Raw genomic sequence first — 10,509 nt, forward strand, 5'->3', positions numbered from 1 at the left:
GAGCAACATCAAAAAAATAAAAAAGCTGATTACGCTTGTCAGCGCACATGTGACTGCTGTCGGTTATCTACCATGATAAATGATTATATCCGAATCGTCGTTGGTCAAATCTCGACGTAGTCGACGACGCAAGTGAAGTAGACGGACCGACGGTCAAGTTATATTTAGATAGATATAATATATCATAATATCAACGTATATGTAATATATACTGCCCATAAAAACGATAATATTACTATAATAATATATAGTTGATCATATAATAATATATTGTTTACCGAAAGCGGATTCTCGCTGAACGTTACTCACCTCTGGTTTTATGTGTACGTATTACGAGTATATGCGTGACACGACGCCAGTCACTAAAAGATATAACATCGGAAGATCCGTGTGGTGTGCGCGCACGTGAGAATTGAACTTTCTCTGTCTTAAGTTTTTATTAATTTTCCTCCAGGGTTTTGCGTCCTTACTCCTCGTCGACGACGACACGTCACACGCGACCGATTACAAGTCGGGTCGGGTTTAGAATTAAACAGGGTAACGCGTGTGCACTTTGGTGATATTAGGCGACGAGCACGATAATACCGGCGGCGACGTTTACGAGTGTCTCGATACGGCCGACCACGGACTCCGCGTGTACCCGGTTTTACGTTAACGGATACCTGGTATTGTTAGTTCCGGGAATAAAAAAATCCGCGGAAATTCGCAAACTCGTCCGACACGCGCACACGGTCGGCGACGGCGATGGAATAGAAAATAGAGAGAGCGAGAGACAGACAAAAAAAAAATCGGCAATAAAAAAAATTAGCGAACGACAGTGTCGTACAGGGAAAAGGCCGAAAAACGCGAAATCGCACGTGAAACGAACGACGGCGGTGGCGGTAACGCGGGCGGACTGACGATGACGACCGACCGGCGGGAACGACCGTGTGATGCACGCGGTGGCGACGGGCAAGCTAAGTCGTCGTCTCGTCGTCGGAGTCGGAGTCGCAGTCGCAGTCGACGGCGGCGCGCGTATACAGTTTATAGACGCGTTGGCCGGGCAACCGCACAGCGCGCGCCACACACACACGGACACACGCGCCCGCGCACACAAACACGAATTTACACTTTAAACACACACACGAAATAGAGTATTATGGTCCGCCGCCGGTGTACGCACACAAAGGACGACCGCAACGTGCGTCCATCATAATGCGCTCGTGCTCACACACATACACGCCACGACAGTATGTGTCACAGTTTCATGCTAAACGCCGAACGTAATGAATCATAACGGTACGGACAGGTGATATTATTATATATTATTATACCGCCGAACCCGGTGGCTGTTTTTCAATATAGCGGAAAAAAAATGCTCTCTTTTTTTCAACACCCGACTTAGAACGGCCCGAACACACCGACACCGAACACTCACGCCGACGCGCAAGTCTCCGCGTGCCACCGCTTTACGGTCGGTTTATATTATTATTTTTTTTGCGCGCACGAGGACGCGTGTTTTTTTGCCCGGAACGCGTTTAATATGACGTGTCCTAGGCACGTACGTCTATATGCGCGAGAGTAGGTGTCGAGAGGATCGGGTCCCGTCGCCTTTCAAAAGTCCTCGGAAGAACACATCGGCGCGAATAAACAGACGGCCACAGGAGTCACCCTCCAATCATCCGAACAATGATTTAGCCACCAAACGTTTTACAGTTTGGCACAGGTTTTCAGTAATGTTTTAGTATAAAATATACAGTTTATTATCACATTGATCCAGTTTTAAAGTACATCTCTCGCACTCTCCAGATGTTAACCCGATACACTTAATATACATAGTTTTGTGTCCACAGAGCGTAAAAGTATAACAATTTGATATTTTGCAACTGTTACAAAACAAGAAGATAAACATGAATATAATGAGTTTGCATTGCTACAAGCTGATATAGTTTTTTTTAAATATTTTATTTAAAAAAATGAAATAAATCATTTTTTTAAGTTGTACTTCTACGTTTTATTACTCTCCTCGCTTATTCAAAAATCATGTCAACGCCTCTGGTTTAGGCACGTGCGCGCGCACCTGTATAGTTCACGAGTAGAGATGTGTGACTTACGCATTAAAATAATAACATCATTGTCGTTATTTTCGTTAGATTATCGTAGATATATACTATTTTAATTTTACGACAGTTTTTGTTGTTAAACAGAAATAAAAATAAATTCAAATCATGTCATTATTAAACACATCGTAATAAACTTCAAATAGAAATGGTAATGTATACTATTATTATTATAACGATGACGACGACACGATAAATAATAAATATGTGTTAATGAAACGACTGGGCTGAAATTTTCCAAAAACACTTTAATAAAGTTGCTTTTATCGCATATCAAAAACGTACGTAATTCGATTTACAGCTCGCATAATATTATAATATACATTTTATGGGACGGTGTTTGGAGCAGTACTGGTATTTTATATAACGTAAAAAACGATATTAAATGTTTCAAAAATAAAAATAACGCTTCATTCTAATAGAAAAAAAAAGGCTCATCTTGTTTTCAATTCAACAAACAATCTAGTGAATTAAATGTATTTGCTTGGGAAAAATTTGGTAGGAGTTACAGATTAAGCCTATATTTTATAAGATATAATATTTGAAAAAAAATACATATTTATAAGAATTTTCAGGAACATTTTAACCATAACTTAAAATAAATCAAACCTGAAATATTAAGAGTTTAAAATTTAATGCATGGGATAATAATATAATGTCTTATATTATTAAATTATAGCTTTTGCGACTGTATTTTCCCCCTTTCACTTGCATAATGTAGTAGCAGTTAGTATAAATGCTTATTAATATTTAAAATCTCAAAATGTTTTAATTGGTAGAATCTTTTCAATGATTTAATCTACTTAACATTTTTATGTTCAATAAATCTTCCTTTTAAACAAGTATCATACTTATATATGTTGGTATAGGATCTTAAACAATTAAATTCAAATTTCAAACATATAATGAATTTGATTTTCTAGGTATTCTAAAATACCTATAAAACCATAAAATATAACTATCGGAATTTTATTCATTTAATGTATACAAAGCATGTAACCGTGTTTATCATCCTCGTTATTTTTTTTCTAAATATTTATATTGCTTTTATTAAAAAAAATTAGTTTTGCAAAATATAATAAGTGATGGCTATATTTGTATTATTATTTTTTAAATTCGAATACTTGCCACAAACTATTTTACATAAAACATCCTTAAATTAATAATGAATGTATGAATCACATTTTCAAATCGAACAAGCAAGTACAACGCATAAAGGTTTGATCACACAATTCGATGCTCTTATTTTTAGAAGTTTTTATTGAACAGCGAGTTTCATCCCTTAACTACTTTTAATCCTCAACAATCTAATTTCCTAAAACAAATGCAGTTAAGCCACTATACGTTTGTACACTACCGAAGAAATGGCATTTCCTTTTAACGAAAAGTTTATAATTCCTTAAAAGCAGTACATGATCATGTTTTAGTATTAACGTACCTATTTAAATAAATTGATTGGTATGTACAATAATATATAATTAATTAAATTATATTTATTATTAGTAATTCTAGTCAGAGCGTTAATCGTAATCAATTTTATATTGTCGTTCTATTCTACCAATAGAGTCATGCTAGAAATTTTAGAAATTTTAAAAAGTGCTCACAATCAAAAACATAATATTTTCAAGTTTTGGAAATCATATTGAATGTTCCAATTGTATATAATATTAGCGTTGTTTAAATAGTATGTACTCAAAAATAACACAACAATTTTATTGATTTTTTATAAAAATATTTGTATTATATTATTATATTATAAATATAATGTGACATTCCTTGCAGATCACTTGATTTATAAATGTTTTACCTTTTATACTCATTTCTGAAAATACGATTATTTACTTATTTACAAAATTATAAAATATATACCAGTCATGGGTTGTACAAATAATATTAAAAGTTATAACAGTATACGTTCTTGTGCCCATTAATACACCATTTTATTGTCAATAAAACAGTGGTTTATACTTAAAAATAACAAAAAGTATAGGTATATTGTTTGAACAATAGTCAAACATCGATGTATTAAAAATAAACGATACTATCATAGTATTACAAATTGTTGTCATTATTTTCATCTTTCTTGAAATAAAAGATCGTACAACAACAAGCAAAATTAAATTTGTTCTCCAAGTAAATATTCAAACGGTTAGTTTATAAAGATACATCTAAGTTTCGCCAACCATGACTATCAAGACCTGCATATTGACTTCACCGAGCACTCTATGCATTTACAAATAAAATAAATAAATGATCAAGTTTAAAACACACACACACACACATTTTATTAAATTATTTCATCATTGTCAAATAACATAATTATAATATTGTATCATCATCGTTAATAGTGTATTTAATTATTTATTTTTATCCTCAATATTATCATTAATCATTTATAATATTAGAATAAAACAATATCAACGATTGAAAAGTATAATATTTTGAGACGGAGTAGTCAAGGAGTTCCACATTATTTACCATTAGAAATTTAGCGTGATGCGAAATGCAGAATATGACACCATGGCGTGTGAATTATTTGTAGTTTCCATAACTCAAATACCTTCGGATTTCGATTGATATATGTTACACGGAAGTTATGGAATATCCTCGTATATAGGTATTTGATTTACTCAGATAGCTAGTCTTTGTAATAAACTAACAACTCTGATGAATTTCGAATGATATCGTAGCTCTTATTGAGAAAATCGTGGAATTTAATTTCTATCCATTTCAAATTTCTAGCAAAACGAAGTGATTTTAGATTTTCATATATCGCATAAACTATGAGCTTTGAAAATATACATCGAAATCGTTGAATTTATTTTAGTGACTACCCTAAGTTTGTAACCATAAACAAAGAAGTCAACAACGATTACTGGTAATACAAAATAATGTAGAAAATTTACAATAATTAGGTTCAAAAATAATAATTGTACAATAATTGCACCTATTTTTATAAATATTATTTTAAAACTGCTACATAAAACATTCTTATAATATAAATATTATTAAATATTTAATATATCTATTTTCATAGATAACACATTTTTATGTATATAAGTTCACAAATTGTGTTATGCATTAATAATGCATTCTTCATTTAAAATGTGGAGTCAGTTTTACATTTGTATAATAAAAATGTTCATTAAATAATTATTATAGTACTGGGTTTATTGAATTATACATATAATTATATGCATATATATATATGTGTGTGTGTGTGTGTGTGTGTGTGTGTGTGTGTGTGTGTGTGTGTGTGTGTGTGTGTGTGTGTGTGTGTGTGTGTGTGTATTCATACGTTACGTAAATGGTAGTTAAAATTGGTTGGTATCAATAACAATAATCGTAGATAGTTAAGTACATAATATTATAATAATATGATGTAACAAATAATATCATCATAATTTTTTGGTAGTGATTTATTAGTATCGGTTTATACTTATTTAAATATGATATATTGGTGAATATTTTTTAATATCCAACTTATACTAATTCTAATACAATATTACTTTTTAAATTATAAATTATCATATATATTTATATATATATATATATATATATATTGTACTTAATTACTAAATTAATCATTGGAATCTAATCATTTTATTAATTTAATCAAGTAAGTATGAACATTTAAATATTTAATACGTAAATGTGTAACTAATTATTTTAGATTATCATTGTATTATATCCATATGGCTTTTCACATTAAAATAAATATAATATAATTTAATTCTTGAATAATGTGCCAAGAAACTATGTTTTGTATTCTTGTCAAAATTGATTGTTTTATTGTTTAACTTTAAATAGCAAGTATTATTTTATAAATATTATATTAAAATGTAATATTGAGTATCTATTTATGTAAAAAAAATATTATTATAATATTGGCTGTAAAAAAGACGTCGAAAATCATAAAATGGTCTATTTGTTCAATAAACAAATACATATTTTGAATATAATATAAAAAAATTAATAAATATTTCAAAGTGAAGAGTATCTATGTATACCTAAAAGGTATGTTTTATTTTGGATTTGATCAAATATTGTACTATATTAAACAAAAATACTTTTAATATTTTTTAGAAGTTTTCTATTTTTTTTTTTTTTTTTTTATGATAAATAAAAAGGTTTTTCTTTTAAATAAAATAAGTAAATACCTTACCAACTAATTTCATAACATATTTTTGTACGTTATATCAAAAATATAATAATATAGTAATATCTACGATAGTAAAATATTTGTTTAAAAATATTTATAGTTTTCACATATTCTACAATTTAATTTTAACATATATTTGGTGTTATTAAGAATTAGCATTACAATTTAGAATATTTTAGAATTATAATGTAAAAATAATAAAAGTTTATATTATTTATATAATACTCATCATCATAAGTTTAAAAGTAAAAGTAAAAATACTAATACTCTACACAAACAATAAAATATACATAAGCACAATAAACCTAATTATACAAATTCCATTGAACTATCTTAGAGACAATACATTTTCTATGCATATTTATAAAATATTATGTGAAATGTAAATATTATTAAGCACGCTTTATCTTAACCAAACAATTATACTGAGATTGCATGTTGTTTGAATAATCCAGTTTACAAATAGATAAATAACAATAATGGGTGTGCGACGGTATACCGTCCCATATGAAACGTCATTTTCAGATTTAAACGAAGAAGCGTTGTTGTTCATTACAATATCGCGTGGATATTAACATAATATTATCATACCGTAATTAATACGTATTATAGGCATACACGATACACAGCAATAATATTATACACGTGCTCCAAGTACCAAGCTCCGTGAATTCCATCGTCATACGCAACACATCGAACACCCACTGCTGTATAACAAAAACGAGACAGCATACCGCTTAGATTATAATGTTTATTACTACACTTACTTTATTCTTCATGTCCATAATTCATTCAGAGTTTTACTTTATTTTATTTTTAAATTAAAGTGCAATCGTTGATCGTTATTTTTGAACTGAAGTGCACAAACTGCATTGTGTTCATTTATTGGACAAACGGCTATTAAGAGCATCAGTAAAACACGAATAGTTTAAAATTTAGACAATCAATCAGCTGAAAAAAATTAATAAGTACTGAATGATATAAAATAATTATGAGATTTTCTGACTTACTAGACGTCTTATTCGATTTATTTCATAATAATGAAAAAAATTTCAATTATCTTCATCGAGGTTTGAAAACATAATATGTTTATGAGATACCTACAGGTCATTTGTAACGTGTTTATATATATATATTATATATAATAAGTTTCGGACGTTAGCCTTAGATCTGTGGGCATTATAAAGGTAAAATATCATTATAACGTATAAAGTAAAAGCGCACAATCCCATTGCGTTAAAGACTAGACGCGGAATAATGGTGTTCATTATTTTTGTCAACTTCTTGAAATATAATTTTGCGTTTACGCGGCCATAACTATTCTTTCCGCTTTTATTTCCATTTTTATGGTGGGTATATTTTCCACGTAAAATATTCATATTGCCATGACCGTGCGCCACAAAATATTAATCAACCTATGCGCACACGCAGTAACGTAGGTATAAAGTCAGATGCGACAGCATACCGATTTCCGAGATAAAAATAATTGAGAACGTTGAAAATTCGGTCCGGTGATTAGCCAACCATGGCAATCCTTTCAGTGACAGATTTCCGCCCGGCGGCGGCGTGAGGTGAAAAAGATACGGTGCTACGATAAGATATATTATGCTTTCAGTTACCATAATATATATGTCGAAACCTACCTGTTTGTATACCTATATATGTTACATTTCATTCAAAACGAGAACTTTTTCGATGGGGTTGAAACAGACGAGATCGCAGTTGAAAAGCCGTGGAAGGATTCACAGGAGGTCGGTGGTATCGTTTGAACAACGTCAAAGAGAAAGAGTGAAAGTGACGAGAGAAAAATATATATTTATATCTGCCGCCACCGCGCGTTTTGTATTTAATTTTATGTAACGTGGCGTAATCATCATGAAAGTATGATACGACCAGGATGTGATGGACCGACGGGGATCGGGAGGGTTGTTTGAGCGGAGACAAGACGTGTCGCAAAATGGTTCATCTGTGTACCAAAGAACGCAGATATGAGATAATGTCTAAATGACCCGTGGAAAAGTTCATCAAAGTATACTCGTGCCCACTATATAATATTATTATTATGTATATTAATGTGCGCGATAGTTGTACATGGTCTGCCCGCTTAAACGAAATCGTAGGCATGCTGACGAATTTAGTCAACCATATAGTATATTGTATATTTATTTACGAAAAGTTTGATATTAATCCAATAAGCCGAGTTCGTATGCGGATTTATATTTCCGGTGAAAATAATTCATTATGGTGATGATACATTATTCTATCATTGATTTTTAAAATTTTTTTTACAATAACAACTTATGAGTTATTATGCCGTGTGTAATAATATTATAGGTACTAAATAGAGGACATTAATGCATAATAGAGAGCTAAATTAGATTGTCGTAATATTAATATAAACAATAAACATTTTTATATTAACTTAATTTAAAAACATGAGGATTTTGAGAATACTAATTAAACGGAAAACAATATGTAATAATATGATTTGCGGGGAAACTGTCCATTTTGTTCATCTATAATAGTGTTCGGTTGGTTGGATAATGTTTTCTGGTGGTTATATAAATATAATATCAGCCTTACGTGTAAGATTTACTCTGTGTTGTTAATTTTGGCCACAGGTTTGGTACGATTTCAGTCATTTTTCAATTATTAAGTCGTAGAAGTCGATTCGATGCAGGTAAAATATATTTATGTAAGTACCACCAATACACGGTAGCAATGCATCGAATATAAGTCGCATCTATGTCTAAATTTAATAACAACAATATTCGTTATTGACTATAGTAATGGTACCAGCTGGCATCTAAATGTTGTTTTTGAAGTAGGTAATCTGACTAAATCCCCACCGCCACCTCCCCCGGAGAAGTCGTCTTCGGTAAACAAATGATTTTAAATATTTAATAGAAATCAAACATTGATTTCGTTGGTTCTAAATAATCGAGTTTCTTGTACATTTGCATGACTACAATACTCGATCTGTTCGTGTCCACATATAATATAGTAATGTATTCGTAGTTAGAAATGCATTAGACGGAACGCGTACAACGAATAATTCAAGGCGGACGCCTAAGTTATTCCGTTTGAGTAGGTTCTCGTTTGACATCTGAAGACATACGGAAAAAGGGTTTATACCAATAATAAGAATATAATATAAGTGTGTACTTACGCGTGTTTGTCCCGTCGGCCGATGTTACATCAAAAATCCTTCTCGTTTCGGACATTACATTGTGTACGTGCGGAATTTAAATACCAAACAAATCACGAAAATCTTTTCGTATAGAGTCATTTCGCTTACATGACGTGTAAACAATACCGAATGAGAAAATGTTTATTTATCTCAAAGAAATAATTTTCCACGCCGTCAGAGAAATTCCGCAGCCTGCATAATATTATATCCAACGGGCCACGGATCAGCAATGAGGGGGGAAGTTTTATTATTATTATTTTTTTTTTTTTTTTGGCAAATCGATTTGAAATTGCCGACCGCATGAGTTGGTATGGATTACGGTGACAGTTGACGTATTGACGCATTGCTTGAGACGATTTTTTATTTATTTTCAAATAATATATTATATTTTATACATTTAAATGATATATTATAATATATTATGCGTGCGTATATAGGTCCATATTATTATAATATATCCGGTTAGGAAGACATTGCTATATTGTTTTTATATTTTTATAATAATGTTCTCAAGCGAAATTGAATATTCTGTTGTAAAGTTTATAATTAAAAATTTATATTTTACGAGGTGAATTTCGTGTAAAACTCAAAAGGCTAAATAGCAAATATCGATCTTATTTTTGTACAATTTAACTCATACGACATTTCAGATCCTAATTATTAATTAATTACGACTTACAAATCTACTTTAACTAAGATTTTTTTTTTCGTTAACTTTTTTATACTTAGCAAATGTCTTACATAAACATATTGTAGTGTATTGACGTGTTTTAAATTAATTAAAACTAAGATTCACGTATTAAAAAAAAAAAACAATTTCTAATTCATAACTTCATAAGTCATTAATATTTAGTATGAATTTTCATTTTTTAAACAATAATTAAAAAAAAACTTATGTTAGTTTTTTTATATTTAGCAGGTATGATGGTTATAGATATTTTAAATATGAATTTAATGGTAAGCCATTGTATATGAAAAACGATTTTAAATTAAGACCTGTTTATTATCATTTTTCTTTGTCAGTCTCTATTTCAGTTAATATTTTTTTTTATTTCTTG

General features: G+C 30.4%; 1 protein-coding gene across 1 annotated transcript in view; it reads right to left on the reverse strand.

Moving 5' to 3' along the window:
• LOC113555021 (semaphorin-2A) overlaps positions 1-944 on the reverse strand; it is a 345,931-nt gene extending 344,987 nt beyond the window's left edge. Inside the window, exon 1 of the mRNA XM_026959297.1 lies at positions 310-944. The gene's annotated coding sequence lies outside the window, so the exon portion shown is untranslated. The remainder of the gene's footprint in view (positions 1-309) is intronic.
• Between the last annotated feature and the right edge of the window lie 9,565 nt (positions 945-10,509).

Source organism: Rhopalosiphum maidis, chromosome 1 (assembly GCF_003676215.2).
Source record: "Rhopalosiphum maidis isolate BTI-1 chromosome 1, ASM367621v3, whole genome shotgun sequence".
Taxonomy (NCBI): Eukaryota; Metazoa; Arthropoda; class Insecta; order Hemiptera; family Aphididae; genus Rhopalosiphum; species Rhopalosiphum maidis.